Source organism: Schistocerca piceifrons, chromosome 3, assembly GCF_021461385.2.
Source record: "Schistocerca piceifrons isolate TAMUIC-IGC-003096 chromosome 3, iqSchPice1.1, whole genome shotgun sequence".
Classification (NCBI taxonomy): Eukaryota; Metazoa; Arthropoda; class Insecta; order Orthoptera; family Acrididae; genus Schistocerca; species Schistocerca piceifrons.
The window spans coordinates 107,977,975-108,000,259 of NC_060140.1; the positions used below are offsets into that span (position 1 = coordinate 107,977,975).

General features: G+C 42.5%; 1 protein-coding gene across 1 annotated transcript in view; it reads left to right on the top strand.

The window, feature by feature from the left end:
* Positions 1 to 1,134: 1,134 nt before the first annotated feature.
* The window catches only part of LOC124789441 (15-hydroxyprostaglandin dehydrogenase [NAD(+)]-like), an 82,546-nt gene continuing 61,395 nt past the window's right edge, over positions 1,135 to 22,285 (top strand). The window contains exon 1 of the mRNA XM_047256791.1: positions 1,135 to 1,218. The gene's annotated coding sequence lies outside the window, so the exon portion shown is untranslated. The remainder of the gene's footprint in view (positions 1,219 to 22,285) is intronic.

The following is a 22,285-nucleotide window of genomic DNA, read 5'->3' on the forward strand; positions in this document are numbered from 1 at the left end:
CACAGCAAATGTCATAGAAAACATTTGCAACAAACTGCATTACTGTATCCAGCATGTAATGGTACTTGAATTACGTAACCATTATGGCACATCACCTCAACCTCTCGATACCAGCAGTATTCTACTGTGTTCCTGTAAAGTAGTTAGCATATTTCTGAGACAACATTCAGATTTGATTTCATTAATGTAGAGGTACTTTGATAAATGAACATGTTTATGTTGCAATGATATTATTCTTATGTGAATTCTTTTTTTTTTTTTCACTATGACGTTTGACGTACTTGTAACTCTGATTTTTGGACGCGTAAGCGGTTATTGAAAAGTCAAGTCTTGGTCGTCATGTTGAAAAGACGCAAATTGTAGTCAGTTTATAAAATGTGAACTTTAACTGTGAGGAAGATATTTTCAAGTATGTTTTATATATTGAAGTAATATTGCAACAACAAAAAAAAAGAAGTGTAACTTAAATTCGGTGTGCTGATTACTTTTTTTACATCACCATTGTGCGAACTTGCAAAAGTTTAATCTTCAAGAATGGTTTATGAAACACATCTATAAAACTTTTGAATATCGCAGAATAACACCTAGGCCTCTTTGCATCCGAGTGTGGTATCATCACTACCTAGATTTTCGACGATTGAGCCATGAGTTCACAACGAGACCAACGTGGGAAACACGAAAAGATGAGTGCCTAGTTTATCCATTATTTCATGAAATGAATTTATTAACTGTGCTCCAATGACACCTGCCACATAGTATAACTTTGTTGTTGCCCGAAAATACAGTATTTAGCAGCGTGAGCAACACCACAATCATAATTAATTTTTGTCCTTTGTTGTGGTAGGGTTGTTAGAAGCAGAGTTCCTTAGAAATAAATTTCGGTAATCAGGAAAAGGCTTTATCCTCACCATGTAGATTACAGTAGGGTTTCATTCGAAAGCAGTTCGTTGTAGGGGAACTCAGTGAGAGTCACGAAGGTCGTTCCTATGGGACACTACCGTAGTTACGCTACGCCTGCGGTAAGGCTGACATGAGATGTGGGCCGTGGGATGTGCGGCCTGTTGTCGCGACTGGGCAGCCAATGGCGCCTCTGGACCTTGCTTCAGGCGTGACGTCACGATTAGAAGGCGCCCCTGATGTTTGGCAGACCCGCCGACAGTTGCCTGTTGGAGACGCGCGCAGCCGGCCACACACCTGCAGCTACAGCCACAGCGACAGGTAGGCGCCAAAGCTCGGCGCAGCTGCAGCTGCCATCAAGCGTGCGCAGGGCCGCCCTGCCGCGGGAGGCTGACGCAGCCGGTATCGGCCGGCGCTAATCCGGCAACGTTTTAACTCAGCTTTACACCGCAGCGAGCACAACGGAACACAAGGGATCGACCACTCGCGGACAATTCGCCAGCGCTCTCTACCATTCGCTTGTGTCTATAAATAAGCAGTTACACTATACTCGGTTCATCATAAGAATAAACCTGATGTAAACAAACAAACGCGATTATTGGTCAGCAACCGTAGCTCTCGTACACTGGTGTTGTACAGCGATATGTACATATATAGATGGCGGTAGTATCACGAACACAATAATAAAAGGTCAGTGCATTGGCGGTGCTGTCCTTTGCACTCACAAGGGGAGGCCACGACGTTTTGAACGCCGATTTACTGCAAACTTCCTACAGTCGTAGTACTCCATGAGGACAGCAAAATGTGTAAGCAGTAGCGCGTACTTCTCAAGCGTTATTGAGAAAATCGCAAGATAATTTCGATCGTCAAATATATACCTGTGCGTGGCCATTTTTACCATCAAGCGCCGGCAGCCGAGTGGTTTTTTTTCTTTTTTTTCTTTTTCGTTGTTGATCGTTGTGTTTGGTCGTTGCGGACGTCACATGACATCCGTTCAAGTTCGTTTGTTGATCCTTCCACTCAGTATTTTTATTACAGAGGCAAACCGGCTCTCTGACCGAGATTCCCGCGCCCGGATTCCCATGTTCGATTCCCGGCGGGGTCAGGGATTTTCTCTGCCTCGTGATGACTGGGTGTTGTGTGATGACCTTAGGTTAGTTAAGTTTAAGGAGTTCTAAGTTCTAGGGGACTGATGACCATAGATGTTAAGTCCCATAGTACTCAGAGCCATTTGAAGCCATCTCTGACCGAGAAAATCGTAAGATAATTTCGATCGTCAAGTATATACCTGTCCGTGGCCATTTTTACCATGAAGCGCCGGCAGCCGAGTGGTTTTTTTCTTTTTTTTTTTCTTTTTCGTTGTTGATCGTTGTGTTTGGTCTTTGCGGATGTCGCATGACATCCGCTCAAGTTCGTTTGTTCATCCTTCCACTCAGTTTTTTTATTACAGAGGCAAACCGGCTCTCTGACCGAACACGCTGAGCTACCGTGCCCGCCGGTTTGTTTTTCCACGGAAGACCTCAAAAGACCTTGCGTGTGCGGAAACATAGCCTTTATTCAATGCAGCTGGTGCCGTTTAACTTTGTTTTTCTTGTTTTTACGAAAAATAGCATTCCGCAACTTGTAATGTCGAAAGCAACGATTAATTGTACATCTTTCGAAAGCCGTCTGTGCCGGTCAAAACTTGGAGGTAACAAGTCGTTTCTGGCTCCTTCCAGGTATAAGGGATTTCTCAAATCACAGACAAGCATACATTTTCAGTATCATATTAGAACAAATAAGCCCTCGGTCACAAATATTAAGTCAAAATTGACCAGGTTTCGAAGCTACTGTGAGCGTCGTCTTCAGAATTAGACTAACTGTTCTAAAACATATTAGGTATATAAAACATTAATAAAATTAGTACTGACTGGAAAAAGATGCAGTACTTACCAGTCACATATTAAAAAAGATCTAAGCCGGATAGGCGACGTCGTGAACAGATCTTTTTTTAATATGTGACTTGTAAGTACTGCATCTTTTTCCAGTCAGTACAAACTTTAATTCTATTATTGTTTTATATACCTAATATGTTTTAGAACAGTTGCCGGCCGCGGTGGTCTAGCGGTTCTAGGCGCGCAGTCTGGAACCGCCCGACTGCTACAGTCGCAGGTTCGAATCCTGCCTCGGGCATGGATGTGTGTGATGTCCTTAGGTTAGTTAGGTTTAAGTAGTTCTAAGTTCTAGGGGACTGATGACCACAGTAGTTAAGTCCCATAGTGCTCAGAGCCATTTGAACCATTTTTTATCTCGCATACTTTTCCGTTCCTCCTATACTCCATTCATCATAAGAATAAACCTGATGTCAACATTACACCATGTATTCTTCCGCATTTGCTGGAACCTCATTGGATTTCGTTTCACGTGGAGCGGAAGCCGTTTCAAGAACAGTCAAGTAAGATAATGAGAATACCTTTTATGCTGTGCATTACGCATACATCGACTCAGCGATAATAGGCCTACGTTGCAACGACTTTAAGGGCGCATTTAATATGTACAGCACTGACCAGGAAAGTGATGCAACTAAACTGCAGTGATGCAAACAGTTGCAGTAAGGACATAAAAAAAAAGACGAGCATAGAACATTACAGCTTTGAATGTAATTTAATTTTGAATAAGACGGAAATAATCTACGATAAAACTCAGGCGATACGCTTCTTAGGTGATCGGACGAAAAACATAAAGATGACCTCGTCCCATAGTGCTCAGAGCCATTTGAACCATTCTTTGTATTATAAATCTCATTACTGTGTCACTGTGTATGAAACTTTAATGCATTCTGATGTATTAACAGCCATCGACGTTTTTCTTAATCGTACTTTATCTACGTAATTTTTATTTCGAAAATTGTGTACAATCACAGTCTCTCTAAACGCTACTTGTGCTGTAATTCTCTCGCAGTTCATACGTACCGTGAAAACTGATGACACTGTTTCCTGCTTCGTAGTGAAATACGCGCGCAGAACACCGTTAATGACTAGAAACAAGTTGTCCTTAATGTTTTCACAAGATTACGGAGAAAAATCAGCTTTGACGTGTTTTGAGAAACACTCTGTACTATATTTAACACATAAAAATTTAATTATAGGCGTGGCGTAATCGGTGGTGTTGTGGATTAAAACTCGGTTGTCTAGTGGGCGGCCGTTGCAGACCCGTTGGAAATGACAAACTTTTTATTCGGTTTGAATATCTAAATCATTTAACTATGAAATTCATCGTACATATGGTAATTAACTGATACTTAACCATCGTTTTTCAAGAAAAATGCACTTCTTCCAGTTTCTAATAACAAACCGCTCGCAAAATTCTGGTTTTCATTGAAAATACTGTGGTGTGCGTACTGTAAGACCTTCGGTACACACACCGTCAGATTATTTGACTTGTCGCTCTAACGAAGTAGGAGAGTGTCAGCAATATGTCTCGTGGTCTTATGATGGCGTGTTTATCTTCTGCTGTTAGGTCAGACGATAGAAATGCCACTTGCACGCTTAGAGTAGCAGATTGACGGTGACCAACTTTAAACAGAACTTGATTAATGTTCACACACTTTTATTAAAATAGTAAAAAGCATAGACATTACGTAACTTGATTCTGGATGCTGTTTACAATTGACAATCTGAAGTTCATTTGGTCTTGGTACGTTAATCTTATTCTCACATATCTCTGATACTTGACAAAGTGTCTATTCATTTCTCTTCATGGCTATGTACAGGAATATGATAATCTTATTAGGTGCAGACTGAAACTTGACTATAGACTGGTACAGACTAATGCAGACTGGTGCAGACAAAAGCAGACTAATGCAGACTGACTGATCGGAGGTCTGTACACTCGTTATAATACCTCACACGTTCAGGTATCACTGCGCGAGTGTGATCCGCGAGGAGAAAAGGTTCTACATTAGCAGCAATCTCACTGGCTGTGTTACATATTAATACGCGGATCGGCGGAAGCAGAATTTGGTCCGTCTCTGTGGCAGCGCCATCTCATAGTGCGGAGACGGACGAGCGCTGCGCCTGCACTGTTGTGCTTAGAGGGGCGCTCTCTAGTGGGAAAGTTGTGTGCGCGCTGGCTACGCGGAACTATGTACAAAACAAATACATATTCTTAATTATCGATCTTTTATTAAAGTTTGCTGAAGTTAATAAAAATGAAAAATGTAAAATCAAATACTTTTTGTTTGAATATGCCCATTGTTTTGCAGCACAGATACGATCTCACTCGCGCCAGGGTGATAAGCATCGTAGAAACATAGAAAACAATGATTTTCACGGTTTCGAGCACACTGTAGACATGCTGCATTTTTACTGTTGCCACCTTAAAACCAACAGAATTGATCTGGAGACAAGTTAAGCAAGTTCTCGCGAGAAATAACAAGACATTTAAGTTCCCAAAAGTACTGGAATCAATGCACGAAACTTTGTGACTCGTAACTGCCGAACGATGGCGAAAGGCAGAAGAACCCATCCTTAAACACGACGGGGAGGATATGTGGACTTTTAGGTGTCTTCAGTTTCTGCTGCTAATCGCCTCGTTATCAACGTAGCAGTACTGAAATGTGTATCTCGGAGCCAGATATGGAAGGAGTTCAGAGATTACCAGACGACTGACTGTAGTACCTCTAGTGGCTTCAATATTTAACTACGTGGTAAAATCCCATCAGTGTACTTTTGCGCCGCATTTAACTCATGCAGAAAAATTACCATTGTTAAATTAAGGGATTCTTATCACTATTGTTTCTAATTACAATAGTATGTTAGCTAAGATCGACAGCATGTTATGTTTTCCGTCCGATCACAAGAAGCGTATCGCCTGGTCCGCCGCTCGTGGTCTCGCGGTAGCGTTCTCGCTTCCCGAGCACGGGGTCCCGGGTTCGATTCCCGGCGGGGTCAGGGATTTTCACCTGCCTCGAGATGACTGGGTGTTTGTGTTGTCCTCATCATTTCATCATCATCCAGAAAAGTGGCGAAATTGGACTGAGCAAAGATTGGATAATTGTACGGGCGCTGATAACCACGCAGTTGAGCGCCCCACAAACCAAACATCATCATCATCAAGCGTATCGCCTGAGTTTTATCGTAGATTATTTCCGTCTTACTCAAAATTAAATTACATTCAAAGCTATAATGTTCTCTGCTCGTCTGTTTTTTATGTCTTTACTGCAACTGTTCGCATCACTGCGGGTTAGTTGGATCACTTGCCTGGCCAGTGCTGTACAAGTTAAATGCGCCGTTAAAGCTGTTCCAACGTAGGCCTATTATCGCCGAGTCGATGTATGCGTAATGTTCAAATGTTCAAATGTGTGTGAAATCTTATGGAACTTAACTGCTAAGGTCATCAGTCCCTAAGCTTACACACTACTTAACCTAAATTATCCTAAGGACAAACACACACACACCCATGCCCGAGGGAGGACTCGAACTTCCGCCGGGACCAGCCGCGCAGTCCATGACTGCAGCGCCTGAGACCGCTCGGCTAATCCCGCGCGGCGATGTACGCGTAATGCACAGCATAAAACGTATTCTCGTTATCGTACTTGACTGCACTCGAAACAGCTTCCGCTCCACGTGAAACGACATCCAATGAGGTTCCAGCAGACGCGGAAGAAAACATTGTGTAATGTTGACATAAGGTTTATTCTTATGATAAATGGAGTATAGGTGGAACGGAAGAGTATGCGAGATAGTTGGCATAGCATATGAACACTGAGTTGTTGTTTTTTGGCGCTAATAATTGGCACACAGGATACAACTCTATACTGGATGAACCAGAACTCCACCGACAAACTTTCAGAGGTGGTAGTACGGACCGCAGCACGAAAAAAAAATCTACTAAACATGGACTTTGAAATGCACGTATTAAGTGCTTTGAGCACTTATTCATCTTTGCTACTGTGAAATACATCTCTTCTGTTGCACAAGTGCCCATAGCTCTTAAGCTATTCAATTTAGAGCCGAGGTTTACTGGATATTTTTTTCTCGATTTTCTCCGCACCACTGCCGGTGGTGTTCTGGTTCACCCAGTATTCTTAGTGCTATGACGCGAGACATATTCTGCTGGGCGAGTGTACTGTTTTCGATGAAGTAAACAAGATGGCGCAGGAAAAGAGGAATTTAAGTTTGTGAGTTAGTACTTCAGCGTGAAATGCCTGGAGGTAGTGTGATCAACACTGAATTGCAGCTCCAGCTTTCCTTAGCATTATTCCAAAACTTTGAACACCTGTGGGGGGGGGGGGCTTTTCAGTTGCTACTCACTACAATGGAGGAAAGTAGAACGGTAATTGCCGATGACGAACGTAACATGAAAAAGGATTGGCATTTCCACTCTGGTATTAGCAACTGGAAACATATACGCTAGGTAGAGATTGTATCAAATTCCAATACCGCCTATATATCAGTTTCTGGTATCTGCAGTTAAAATGCGAAGCACTTTCTGCATTTTAAAGTACATATAAGGAAGGTAATTTCAATAAAATATCATTAATTAAATGTGGAAGGCACATAAAAGATGTCAGATAGGGTACTTGATAAAAGCTGCTTCACGGGATGTTACAGGACAGATAGCTTTATCACAAGAAAATGATTTTTACTTGTTTGGTTAATTACATAACAACCTCTTAAAATAATAGTGAAACCTCAGCCACATAACTATACCGACCATGAACATAAGCAACTAGAATGATTAGGGCTTTTGTATACCTTTAATATTAATCAGCATTGTAGCTACATATTCACACTTGTTTACTTGCAAGTGCGTTAATGGTGCTTTACCTTTTTAATCAAAATAATTAAAAAGCTTGTTCTTATTCGCTCTGTTCCCATCCGGTGCAAGTAATCATCTTGTGGTTGTTGCAGTTCTTCTTATGTCCTTGCTTGCTAAGAAAAACTGGAGGGAATTCCGCCTTAAGAATACACAGTTTCACAGTACTGTTCTTACCCAGTAGTATCTGTGCTATATTCAGTGCGTTTCTGTTTATTTTCTTTCTGAAAAATTGTTGTTACACTTTAACCTCTTACATGGACTTTTGGCACAAAAGCGCAAGGAGCACTGAAATGAAAACGAGACAGATGAAAAAAAGTTAGTAAACTGTTTATTATTTCAAAATTAACAGCTATACCTGTTAATACACTGGTCCCACTGTGAACAAGACGGTCATTGCTTCCATGGAAAAATGTTTACTATTGCCTACAGAAGACTGAAGAAAAATCAAGACATTCATAGGACTTCAACACCTCGGCAAAGAGTTCGACGATAGAAAATGGCGCAAGATGTACGAAATTCTGAGAAAAATGGGGGTAAGCTATAGGTAAAGACGGGCAATGCACAATATTTACAAGGACCACGGGAAGGCCAAGAACAAAGTTTTCGTATTAGAAAGGGTTTATGTAGTGATGTAGTCTTTCGCCTTTGCTCTTCAATCTATACGTCGAATAAGCAATAACGAAAATAAAAGAAAGATTCAAGAGAGTGGGAGAGTGGGATTAAAATCCAAGGCGAAAGGATATCAATGACAAGATTCGCTGACGACATTGCTGTCCTCAGTGAAAGTGAAGAAGAGTTGCAAGAATTGTTGAATGGAACGGAGAGTCTAATGAGTACAGAATACTGATTGAGAATAAAGCAAAAAAGACGAAAGTAATGAGAAGCAGCAGAAATGAGAACAACGAGAAATTTATCATGAGAATTTGGGATCACGAAGCAGAAGTTAAGGAATTCTGCTACCTAGGCAGCAAAATAACCCATCCTGGAGGGAGAAAGGACACGAAAAGCAGACTAGTGATGGCGAAAATGGCATTCCTGGCCAAGAGAAGTCTACTAGTATCAAACATGGGCCTTACTTTCACGAAGAAATTTCTGAGAATGTACGCTTGGACCACAGCATTGTATGGTAGTGGAACACGGATTTTGAGAAAACTGGAGCAGAAGAGAATCGGAAAAAAGGGGAACATGATTGTACACAGGTGTGCTCCTCATCGTTCGAAACAATTCGACGAACACGAATGTCTTTGTTCGAGGTTTCAAAAATATGGAAATCGTGCGGGAGAAGATCAGGACTATATAAAGGATGTGTAAGGGCTACCTAGCGAAGCTTCTGCAGCGTACTATAAACAACATTGGCAACATGTGGGAGGATGTTCGCATGGGTACAACCGTGGTTCCGTGGGCAAACGCAAACAATTCTCCATAGAGACATAGCCTGTCTTGTCTCACAGTGAGATAAAGGTATTAACAATCATGGCGATCACTTATGAAATAATGAACAGTTGCTGGCCGGTGTGGCCGAGCGATTCTAGGCGCTTCAGTCTGGAACCGCGCGACCGCTACGGCCGCAGGTTCGAATCCTACCTTGGGCATGGTTGTTTGTGATGTCCTTATGTTAGTTAGGCTAAAGTAGTTCTAAGTTCTAGGGGACTGATGACCTCAGCAGTTAAGTCCCATAGTGGTCAGAGTCAATAATCAGTTTACGAACTTCTTTGTCACCTGTCTCGTTCTCATTTGACTGGCCATCGTATTAACATTTGCAGAGAGACAAACTATTGTCAAATATTTTTCATTAGTGTGCATCTGGAACAGAGTTTTGAGACACACATCATTGAGTTCAGGCCTTATAGTAGTCCATTTACGATACGTCTAAAGATTTTGGTTTTGTAGTATTTTAAATAAAGTGGATATATACATTTGTTTACATACCTCACATGAAGCAATTGATTGTGTAGCCTCAAAATGCTTCAAATGGGTCAAATGGCTCTGAGCACTATGGGACTTAACATCTGTGGTCATCAGTCCCCTAGAACTTAGAACTACTTAAACCTAACTAACCTAAGGATATCACACACACCCATGCCCGAGGCAGGATTCGAACCTGCGAACGTAGCAGTCGCGCGGTTCCGGGCGCTCCTAGAACCGCGAGACCACCGCGGCCGGCGATTGTGTAGGCTGGAAGCTTTAAACCTACAACACAATCTACAGCTTGTTATCTGTAAACAACAGAACTCTTTTTACTTTTCTGTTTATTGTTCATTTCGGAGTCGAATGTTTGTTTTGGTTTTTGATGTGTGTTTTACATTTTTTGTCGAGTGAATGCGCTTATTTCTTTCGCTGTTGTCACGCACGAATTTTGTGTATTTGGCGTGTCCGCTCCATCTAAGATGTCTGAAAGAACAGACATCATTTTGATCGTTGAGCCGTCATGAATTAAGAGATAACGGAGTTGCAGACATTGGGGACTTCCAGACATTGGTTATGAGTGGGCATTGATTAAATCAACAGGAAAGCTGAAAATTTGTGCCCGACTGGAATTCTAACGTGACTAGGCAGATAGCTGACCGCTAGAGCATCTGGACACAGAGATCATCGCAACTGCACGCACCATCTATGCTAGACCGCCTCCCGTCAGACCCAAATTCTCAACTTATCGACACACTACTGATGAAGTGGCCCTTGCCCATTATCGTCACCACTCGGGGCATTTCGCCGATTCCCGTTAAGTTCGAGCCCGCTGTGCATCTCCACTGACCACGGACGTGATCATTGGCTGTCCTGGCCTGAATTAGTATCCGTTCTCTCGGACAAGTCCGAAAGAACAGACACCATTTGGATCTAGCAGCGACTATGAATTGAGACAGAAAGGAGTTACAGACATCAGCTGCAAATAGACGTTGATTAAATCAGTGGAGAAGCTTGAAGATTTGTGCCGGACTGGGATTCGAACCCGGGTTCCTGCTTACTGGGTCTGACGGGAGGCGTGCTAGGGAAGTCCGATGCGATGACCACTGTGTCCAGATGGCCTCGTGGTCAGCTATCTGCCTAGTCAGGTGGAGATTCAGGTTAGAATCCCAGTCGGGCACAAATTTTCAACTATCCCTTTTGATGTCCACTCGCAACCAACGTCTGTAATTTCTTTGTAGCTTAACATGCATTCTGTATTGTTAGACAAGCACAGAATTGCCGGCTCGGGTGGCCGAGCTGTTCTAGGCGCTTCAGTCTGGAACCGCGGGACCGCTACGGTCGCAGATTCGAATCCTGCCTCGGGGATGGATGTGTGTGATGTCCTTAGGTTAGTTAGGTTTAAGTAGTTCTAAGTTCTAGGGGACTGATGACCTCAGAAGTTAAGTCCCATAGTGCTCAGAGCCATTTGAACCATTTTTTGAAGTACAGAATTTCTGCCGTTGTGTCACGTATTGTTACGGCTGTGTGGTGATCATTTGTTTCAGGGATGGTTTGTTTTGGATGTGGCGCTCAAATTTAAACGGTTGTTGACCTCTGTGATGTGGGTGAAAGTACCTAATTAATTCATCGCCTTTGAACTGTGGATCTCTTGGGTCCCAGAAACACTGTTACGATAGCCCTTCGAAAACTGAACACAGATCAAGCCCGAAAACAAGAATAAATGAAATGTGAAAAATTAAATAAATATAAGCAGTGAACGGCCCAAACGCAACAACTGAAACATTGAGGAAGGTTGAACGACCGCCGCGTCGTGGATAAGTGGTCACGGTGTTGGACTATAAGGCGGACGGACCGTGTTCAAAACTCTTTCGTGTCGTTCTTATTTCACAACGTTGTGATCTGTCAGTCCGGTCAGATTTGTTCTCCTTTTATAGTCTTGGCAGTTGTCATGCTATACATCTGTTATAGAGTATGAGTCATGTGGTAAGCATACGTTACCGTCGCAGGTAAACGTGATGAATAGAGAGATACCACGTAGACGTCTCACAGAAACGTAAACAACATATAAACGGGTGTGAACTATGTTACAACAAAGGTATTCATGAGCAAAAACTTCCAAAACGGAACGCTACTTCAAAAACGTTAACAACGTATGTTTTGACAGTGCACAGAGAAATTGTGCGGTTGTGAAACTTTTAACTACATCTACTCTTCATGGATACTCTGCGAATCACATTTAAGTGCCTGGCAGAGGCTTCATCGAAGCACCTTCACAATTCTCTGTTATTCCAATCTCGTATAGCGCGCGAAAAGAACGAACAGCTATATCTTTCCGTACGAGCTCTGATTTCCCTTATTTTATCGTGGTGATCGTTTCTCCCTATGTAAGTCGGTGTCTACAAAATATTTTCGCATTCGGGGGAGAAAGTTGGTGATTGGAATTTCGTGAGAAGATTCTGTCGCAGCGAAAAACGACTTTCTTTTAATGATGTCCAGCCCAAATCCTGTATCATTTCTGTGACACTCTCTCCTATATTTCGCGATAGTACAAAACGTGCTGCCTTTCTTTGAACTTTTCGATGTACTCCGTCAGTCCTATCTGGTAAGGATCCCACACCGCGCAGCAGTATTCTGAAAGAGGACGGACAAGCGTAGTGTAGGCAGTCTCTTTAGTAGATCTGTTACATTTTCTAAGTGTCCTGCCAATAAAACGCAGTCTTTCGCTAGTCTTCCCCATAACATCTTCTATATGTTCCTTCCAACTTAAGTTGCTTGTAATTGTAATACCTAGGTATTTAGTTGAATTTACGGCTTTTAGATTAGAATGATTTATCGTGTAACCGAAGTTTAACGGGTTCCTTTTAGCACTCGTGTGGATGACGTCACACTTTTCGTTATTTAGGGTCAACTGCCAATTGTCGCACCTTTCAGATCTCTTTTCTAAATCGTTTTGCAATTTGTTTTTATCTTCTGATGACTTTATTAGTCGATTAACGATAACGTCATCTGCAGACAACCGAAGACGGCTGCTCAGATTGTCTCCCAGATAGTTTATACAGATAAGGAACAGTAAAGGGCTTATAACACTACCTTGGGGAACGCCAGAAATCAGTTCTGTTTTAGTCCATGACTTTTCGTCAATTACTACGAACTGTGACCTTTCTGACAGGAAATCACAAATCCAGTAACATAACTGAGACAATATTCCATAAGCAAGCAATTTCACTACAAGCCGCTTTTTCATTAGCTATTTTGTTGGAGCTTATGTGACAAACTACTATATTTTCGTCATTTCCTTGGGAGTGATCATATTTAAATTCATGAATCGGGCAAGGAGGCATATCCCACTCACTTTACTGGCGTACAAATTAGGTGCATCGATAAGAGATTCCTTATAATATGAAACACGTAGTAATACCGTGTATGACACACCACATATGTTTTCCGGTGGAAGGTTTGGCTGACTTGTCGTCTTGTCATCAAACGTTTGCGGTTCCCATTCGATAGCTACTGGCTTTCGGCTGCTAATAGACTAGTTGTGCAGAATCTACTGTCATTATAAGGCCCTTCCTTACACCACGCTGTTGTAAAAGGACGTTATAATACGACACAGACACAAATTTGAACATAGCCAACTGGGGAAGGGGGGAGGGGGGGGGGAATAGGTGCGCGTGAGGTTTGAACAAGACCCGCGCGGTTCGCAGTCCAATACTGTAACCGCTTATCCCCGATACCGTTGCTAGTTTCTTCTGTTCTGTATTGCACTTGTTGTGATTGGACGGTTCCCTGCCCGCATCTCGTGGTCGTGCGGTAGCGTTCTCGCTTCCCACGCCCGGGTTCCCGGGTTCGATTCCCGGCGGGGTCAGGGATTTTCTCTGCCTCCTGATGGCTGGGTGTTGTGTGCTGTCCTTAGGTTAGTTAGGTTTAAGTAGTTCTAAGTTCTAGGGGACTGATGACCATCGATGTTAAGTCCCATAGTGCTCAGAGCCATTTTTGAACGGTTCCCTGTTCCTGTTGTGCTCTTTTTTCACAGTTCAGTACACCTTCTTCCTGTTTTCATGCTTGATCTGTGCTCATTTCTTGACGAGCTGTCCTCTGGAACCTCTCACCACTGAATCTGACGGGAGTACGGTGGAGCCGGCCGCTGTGACCGAGCGGTTATAGGCGCTTCAGTACGGAACCGCACTGCTGCTACGGTCGCAGGTTCGAATCCTGCCTCGGCCATGGATGTGTGTGATGTCCTTAGGTTAGTTAGGTTTAAGCAGTTCTAAGTTCTAGGGGACTGATGACCTCAGAAGTTAAGTCCCATTGTGCTCAGAGCCATTTGAACCATTTGGTGCGGTGGAGTTTCCTTTGTGAGCTGTTCCGTGGCGACAAAAGAAGCCACAGCACAGGACTTTTGAATCTATCTTGCGCCACTCTGTTTTGCGCATTGTACGTTTCGGTTACTGCTTATTACAAGCGTTGTGAAGGTATTTTCGCGGAAAAAGGCTGATTGCGGTAAGATATCTAAAAAATCATAATTACATTATTACTGTGTAACGATCTGCTGGTATGAATAAATACATCAAGTTGCGGTTTTTCTGCTAAATTATAGCGGACAATATGGCGAATTACCTAACGTTCGCAAGTAATTTTTATCATTACAGTCGCTGAATTACGAAACCGTCTTTGTCGTTTCTAATGAAACTACATACTTTTCTGTGTGGTATTTTAAATAAGCTTCTAAGAGAACTTTAGCGACAGAACACGCAGGGAGTCGATCAAATAGGACCAAGATAGTGCCGCAAACCATTGTCAGCCGAAGTTCCGCGAACGTCTTCCCTGTTACAGCAAAATTAAGCAAACACGTCACTGACGTATGGCTTTTGTGTTACCTATGCGCTTAAAGTCCATCGGCCTGTGTCGTGTTGTTGTAGCAATCAGATTACTTGCTCGTAAAGCTATCGAGTCGTTTCCAATGTATATGGCACTCGAAGAAATGAATATCGTTCATGGCGAATGTCGACAAGCTATTAGAGAAGCAGTGCGGTTGCATGCTAAAGAGTGTCCGGATCGTACCAAACACTCACGATCTGTCTTCACAAACATTACAAAAAATTCTAGAGCCTGTAAGTGCGGTGAACAAAACACCCCAAGCAAAAACGAGAGCAACAGATGAAATAAACAGAACTAGCATTTTAGCAGCAATAAACATAACGCAAATGTTCCTAAGAGGCATCTCGGAAGTACGACTGGGATCAACCAAACGAGAACTTTGCAAACAGTAGATTCCATCACATTTCACTCTCTTCACATTTCGCTGCATCTACTGCTTTGCGCCAATGACGTCTAAAATTAATTGCAGTTCTCCGAATGTTACCTACGAAAAGTTCAAAGTGATACGGCACATCTATGCAAAATTTTGCTTAAGGAAGAAGTGTCGTTTGATAACCATGGGCAACTCAGACGTCGCTATATGCACTAATCGTCAGCGGAAAATCCATGCTGGCTCAAAGAAGTGGATAAAATCAAAGCGCTTCTCTGTCAACGTTCGCTGCTCGTTTTTTAAGATCCGCGTCAATGGTCCCTGTTTTACTGGTAGAACACTAAATACACTGGAATATCTCTAGTTCCTAAGATATGTTGATGCTCCAGTTACTGGAAGACATCCCACTGAACATAAGGCAGTCAGCGTGGCACCAATATCACGAATGTCCCTCCCATTACGCCATCCTCTCTTAAGAGAACATTCGAGACCATTGGAGCGGTCGATCAACAAACTCAAAATGGTCTGCACCCTCAGAAAACTTAACGCTCCCATATTTTTATGTGTGGAGTAAATTAAAACAAGATGTCTATTAGGAAACACCGACGACTCCTGAACGCATGAAGTGCCTTGTAACAAGGGTATGCGCTGCTGTTAATTCCAGATGAAATTAAAAAGAAATGGTCAAATGGCTCTGAGCACTATGGGACTTAAAATCTGAGGTCATCAGTCCCCTAGATCTTAGAACTACTTAAACCTAACTAACCTAAGGACATCACACACATCCATGCCCGAGGCAGGATTAGAACCTGCGACCGTAGTGGTCGCGCGGTTCCAGACTGAAGCGCCTAGAACCGCTCGGCCACTGGGGCCAGCGATGAAATTCAACGTACAGTATTATCTCTCCAGAGTCGCTTCATTGCGTGTAGCAATGCGCAAGGTCTACATTTTGATCGCTTACTATCACAACCGTAATAGTAAACACAAGAACAGTACCTGACGCACATTTTTGTATACTAGGACAGGTGTTTGTGAAACTTCTTCGCATGACGGTGGCACAGTGGTTCGCGGTGCTTATGTCGTGATACAATTTCCATGTTATGTCATTGAAGTTCTCTTGGAAGCTTCTTTCAAATGCTACGGAGAAAAGTAGAAAACAAAGCAAGTTTCGTATTTCGGCGAGTATGGACAATAAAAATTACTTTCCAGCGTCAGTAAATTCGCCACATTGTCCGCTATAACTTGCCGAAAGCGGTGTCCCAATATATTCATTCATTCTGGATATATGGGGGTGGGCTGAATTAGCTGCCTCATGAGTGTGTGTTTGTGTGTGTAGTAATTAAATAAACGCTCTTAGTTCGTGAACCGGAAGAAGAGCAAAGAGAGTTCCAACTGGGTACGTCCAGTTATGTCATCTTCCTTCTACTCCAGGGAAACCTCCCAAGAACATTGGTCAGAATCTAGGGATGGGAGCTATTTTTAATTTGACGCTGATATTTGTTTTGGCATATAATGTACAGTGTGCCAATGTCGTCGATACTCGCATGCTATGCTATCGAGCCGCGTTGTTGACAACTGAAATCTGTTTGACATTTGCTGGGTTCGCAACAGTGGTGGGTGTACGACGATTACTTCGTTTATGTAATTTCCATTACACTGTATTCGCTGACAGTTCCCTAGAGGTAATTAAGCTCAGAAGCGAAAGGAGGATGGTTCCCTATATTTAGCTGAGAAGTTTTCGCACGAATGCTCTATGCTGTATTGAATTAGATACAGCACGTTAAGGCGACTATTGCTATGGGTAGGTCAAACAAATGCGCACTTACGCCACACTGATTACTTCACGGTATGGCTTGCAGGGTTAACGGCCAATTAAGTGCCCGTCGATAACAGAAACTCGTTTCCGTAGTCCGATGTCGCGCTATCTGTGAATGCATTACAGGCCGAGTTTGAGGCTCAGATACGAGTACTTTCTCCTAGCCTGTTTCCACAAGGCCATCCGCAACCGTCGGTCTACTTACGAAAGCAGGCCACAAGAGGTTGGACGAGAAGCTTTCCCCGCGTCCACAGTGACTAGCAACGGCTCCAAGTACATTGAGGTCGTTTGCCGTACGCCGCATCGAGTTGTCAAGACAAGCGCTCGTATAGGATCCGTCACTTTTTATCTTAAGACTCAGTCGCTGCAAACGAACGCTACGTCTACGTATATAATTTACGAGTCACTGTACAGTATATGGTGGGAGGGGACTTAATATAAATCTCACCCAGTCTCACTCCTACTGCATAATGACGTCTACATCTATATCTTGAAAACCGCTGTGAAATGCATAACAGGGGTCACTACTCATTTTATGACTTACTAGGTGCTCTTTCCGCTCCATGCGCATATGGAGTGAGAAAAGAATGATTGCTTAAATGCTTCTGCGGGTGTTGTAATTAACATTGTCATCGAAGACCCTGCGAGAACGGTGTGTATTAGGTTGCAGTATATAGGTCTACACATCTACATCGCCAAACACATTCCGCAAGCCGCTATCGTGCATGGCGGAGGGTACTTTGTATCAGTACAAGTCATTTCCTTTCCTGTTCCACTCTCAAACATAAAGTTGGTAGAGATATGGAAAGTCGACTGACTGTATGCCTCCGTATGAGCCCTAAGTTCTCTTATCTTATCCTCGTAGTCCTTACGCGAAATGTACGAGGGTGAGTCAAATGAAAATCTTAAATATTTTTTACATATTATTTATTGTGCAGAGGTAGTACAAAATTTTCAACATAATCTTAAATATTTTTTACATATTATTTATAGAAGACACTCAAAGAGCACGTCTGTGATTGTTGCAACTGTTGTACGGGCAGCGTGGGGTCTTGTATTGTCATGTTGCAAAAGGACACCTGCTGACAGCAATCCATGACTTGATTGCAGGCCGCAGATAATTTTTTAGGAGATCTGTGTATGATGCACTGGTAACAGTGGCCCCTCTAGGCATGTAATGCTCCAAAATGACACCTTGATGTTTCGTCCCCAGTAACGATTCTTGCAAGGAAGCCATCACCTTCTCGTTCAAAGCGCCGAAGAAGTTCTTCACAAGTATGAACACGTCGTTCTCTCATTTCAGGAGTCAGCTGCCGTAGCACACATCTTGCAGACACTTTGTGAAACTGGAGCACATCATGCACAATATGGTGTGCTGACCCATGACTAATCTGTAAACATGCTGCAATATCATTCAGTGTCACTCGGCGGTTTTCCTTCACTATAGCTTCAACTGCTGCAATGTTCTGTGGAATCACAATTCGTGGTGCCTGACCTGGACGAGGAGCATCTTCCACTGAAGTCACACAAATTACGAACTTCCTACTCCATTCGTATACTTGCTGGTGTGACACACATGCATCACCGTACTGAACCTTCGTTCGTCGATGAATTTCAATAGGTTTCACACCTTCACTACGCAAAAACCGAATTACAGAACGGTGTTCTTCCCTCGTGCAAGTCGCAAGTGGGGCGGCCATCTTTATATTGATACTGCGACGGTATGTGTGCAGTTGTGCTATGCTGCCACCTACAGGCCATTCTGTACGCTCTTTGTAGCATGCTTACCAACTTGCAGGATAGCGGCGCGAAATTTCCATTTGTTATTACAAATTTAAGGTTTTCATTTGACTCACCCTCGTACATTGGTGGCAGTAGAATCTTTCTTCAGTCAGCTTCAAATGCTGGTTCTCTAAGTTTTCTCATAGCTTTCCTGAAAAGAACATCGTATTCTTTCCAGGACTTTTCCTTTGAGTTCACGAAGCACTCCGTAGTACTTCCGTGGTTACCGAATCTACCGGTAACACATCTAGCAGCACGCCTCTGAACTGCTTTGAGGTCTTCCTTTAATCCGACCTGGTGCTGATACAAACACTCGAGGAGTACTCAAGAATGGGTCGCACTGGTGTTCTATACGTGGTCTTCTTTACAGATCAGTTACACTTCCCTAAAATTCTCCTAACAAGCCGAAGTCAAGCATTCGCCTTCCCTATTAGAATACTTACACGCTCGTTCCATTTCACATCACTTTGCACCGTTATGCCCAGGTATTTAATCGACGTGGCTGTGTCAAGCTGCACATTACCGTTGCTGGATTCCAACATTACGAGATTGTTTTTCCTACTCATCTGGATATTCTGCTCATCCTGTCCTTCAGATCGTTTATGTATATAGAGAATAAGTGCGGTCATATCACACTTCTTGAGGCATTCTTGACGATACTGTTGTGTCTGATGAATACTCGCTGTCGAGAACAACACATTGAGTTCTACTACTTAAGAAGTGTTCGAGCTTCACATATCCGGGAACCTAATCGGTATGCCTCAGTGTGGCACCGTGTCAAACACTTTCCGAAAATCTAGGAGTATGGAATCTGCCTGTTGCCCTCGATCCATGGTTCGCGGGGTATCAAGTGATAAAAAGGCAAACTGAGTATCGCACGAGCAATGCTTTGCAAATCCGTGCTCAGTTGTGCACAGAAGCTGTTGCGTCTCAGGGAAATTTATTACAGTCGAGTTGAGAATTGTTCAAGAATTCTGCAGCCAACCGACGTTAAGAATATTCTTCTGTAATTTTTGGGATCCTTTCTTTTACCATTCTTAGAAACAGGAATTATCTGCACTTTTTTTTCCAATAGATTACTCACCTAGTGGTACTTGTAAGTAGACTTTCAGGGGACATTTTGAGTCGCCCTTCAAATGTCTGTTAGTTCACGTGTTTTTTTGTTTTTTTTTGTTTTTTTTAACTCTCTTCCGGTAGTCAAGCAAATCTGTAAACGTTCGTGCTGCTCCTTCATTACATTCAATACTTCCGATTAGTCACATTTTCTAAGGGTCCCACATACTTGAAAAATATTCTAAAATGTGACGCACACTTGATTTGTGAACAGTCTCCTTTTGTAGACTCATTGTATTTTCCTAGTACCATACCAACGCACCAATATACCACCTTCGACTGATACTGTGTGATCATTTCCGATCCCTGTCAGCTGTTACATCCACGTGTTTGTACGATTTGACTGATTCCAATTGTAGCTCGCTGATGATGTGGCAACTATGTTTTTTTGGTTTTGTGATCTGAAAAATTTTACATTTCTGAATATTTAAACAAATTGTCCTTCTGTGCACCACTTTGAAATCTTATGTCCGACTCGATATTGTGCATCTTTATCCAGACAGTACTTTATTACAGATAAGTTCATCAACTGCAAAACCGTTGAGGTTTATTGAGCGAGAGTATAATATGTGGGGAAAATTATTGGAGATTTGTGCCACAATGGAGAAAGAACCTGGATTTTCTGGTTATTACGGAGTATCCCTTGTACTAGGGTAATCCACTGTGTTCTACCGACTCCGGTGTTTCAGACGTGGTTTTCCCATATGCCACATGGCAGAACCTCTAATAGAACTCTTCGAAAATCGCAGGTAGAAGAACCACTGCCGGTCAAAGCAAGAGTCTGACGTGCACATGTGCTCTTGTAGCTTAATAATATGGATGAGTGATCGCTATAATCTGTAATTCCGGCTTCGAGCCACATGTGGCACAGATATTCAGCACCGAACATATATCCTATAATACTATGACTGCAGCTTTACTACTCTATGGATCCGATGTACGGACTAAGCTACCAGACAATTACAGAGAACTGAAACGCTGGAAATCAAACTTATAACACCTTTAGCAGGATACAGATTAGATCATAAGAGGAATGATGAGATAAAAGAGGAGTCCCACGTTCTGGAAATAGCAGAGAAAATCCAGCTGTATAGAAAGCAATGATACGAACATCTGCTACGTATGGATCAAAGCCGGATACCAAGGGAAACCTGTGACTACAGATCCAAGGATAGAAGGAAGATAGGGCGACCACGAAAGAGATCGTACCATGTAAATTGCTTGAATTCCAAACAGACAAACTGTCTAAACCGAAAATGTACATGGCAATGATGATTCTGTCATTTCAGGTTCTCTGTATCTGAAACGTTTGCACTGATAACAATTTATTTCATTGCATGTTTACTGATTAGGTTACCATAGATCCATTCTTTTTAGTTCACAGCCTGTAACTCATTTCAGAAAAATGACTGTTTGTATACCACCGCAATCGTCTTAACGTATCATTTTTTCAGACAGATATACGATGAAGTCGGAGGAATTGCGCACAGTCTATGTCGGAGAGCGAATCTTTGCATTTACCCAGCAGACTGCTAAGAGAACAATGTCTTCTTTCTTCCCTTCAAAAATCCAAATTTACGTTTTCTGCCCCTTTCTGTTTCTCTTCCATACGAACATTCACGATCCCAACTGTGCATTCGTGAGTTTGTAAGGCGTCTGCTGTCACATATTCTTGATGTTGTTGTTGTGGTCTTCAGTCCAGAGACTGGTTTGATGCAGCTCTCCATGCTACTCTATCCTGTGCCAAGTTCTTCATCTCACACTACCTACTTCAACCTACATCCTTCTGAATCTGTTAAGTGTATTCATCTCTTGGTCTCCATCCACGATTTTTACCCTCCACGCTGCCCTCCAATACTAAATTGGTGACGCGTTGATGCTTCAGAATATGTCCTACCAAGCGATCGCTTCTTCTATTCAAGTTGTGCCACAAATTACTCTTCTCCCCAATTCTATTCAATACCTCCTCATTAGTTACGTGATCTCCCCATCTAATCTTCAGCATTCTTCTGTAGCACCACATTTCGAAAGCTTGTATTCTCTTCTTGTCTAAACTATTTATCGTCACGTTTCACTACCAAATTACTACACTGCATACAAACATTTTCAGAAAAGACTACCTGACACTTAAATCTATACACGATGTTAACAAATTTCTCTTCTTCAGAAACGCTTTCCTTGCCATTGCCAGTCTACATTTTATATCCTCTCTACTTCGACCATCACTAGTTATTTTGCTACCTAAATAGCAAAACTCATTTACTACTTTAAGCGTCTCATTTCCTAATCCAATACCCTCAGCATCACCCGATTTAATTCGATTACATTCTATTATCCTCGTTTTGCTTTTGTTGATGTTCATCTTATATCCCCCTTTCAAGACACTATCCATTCCGTTCAGCTGCTGTTCCAGGTCCTTTGCCGTCTCTGACAGAATTACTATGTCATCGGCGAACCTCTAAGTTTTAATTTCTTCTCCATGGATTTTAATTCGTACTCCGAATTTTTCTCTTGTTTCCTTTACTGCTTGCTCAATATACAGATTGAATAACATCGGGGACATGCTACAACCCTGTCGCACTCCCTTCCCAACCACTGCTTCCCTTTCATGCCCCTCGACTCTTATAACTGCCATCTGGTTTCTGTATAAATTGTATATGGCCTCTCGCTCCCTGTATTTTACCCCTGCCATAATTTGAAAGTGAGTATTCCAGTCAACA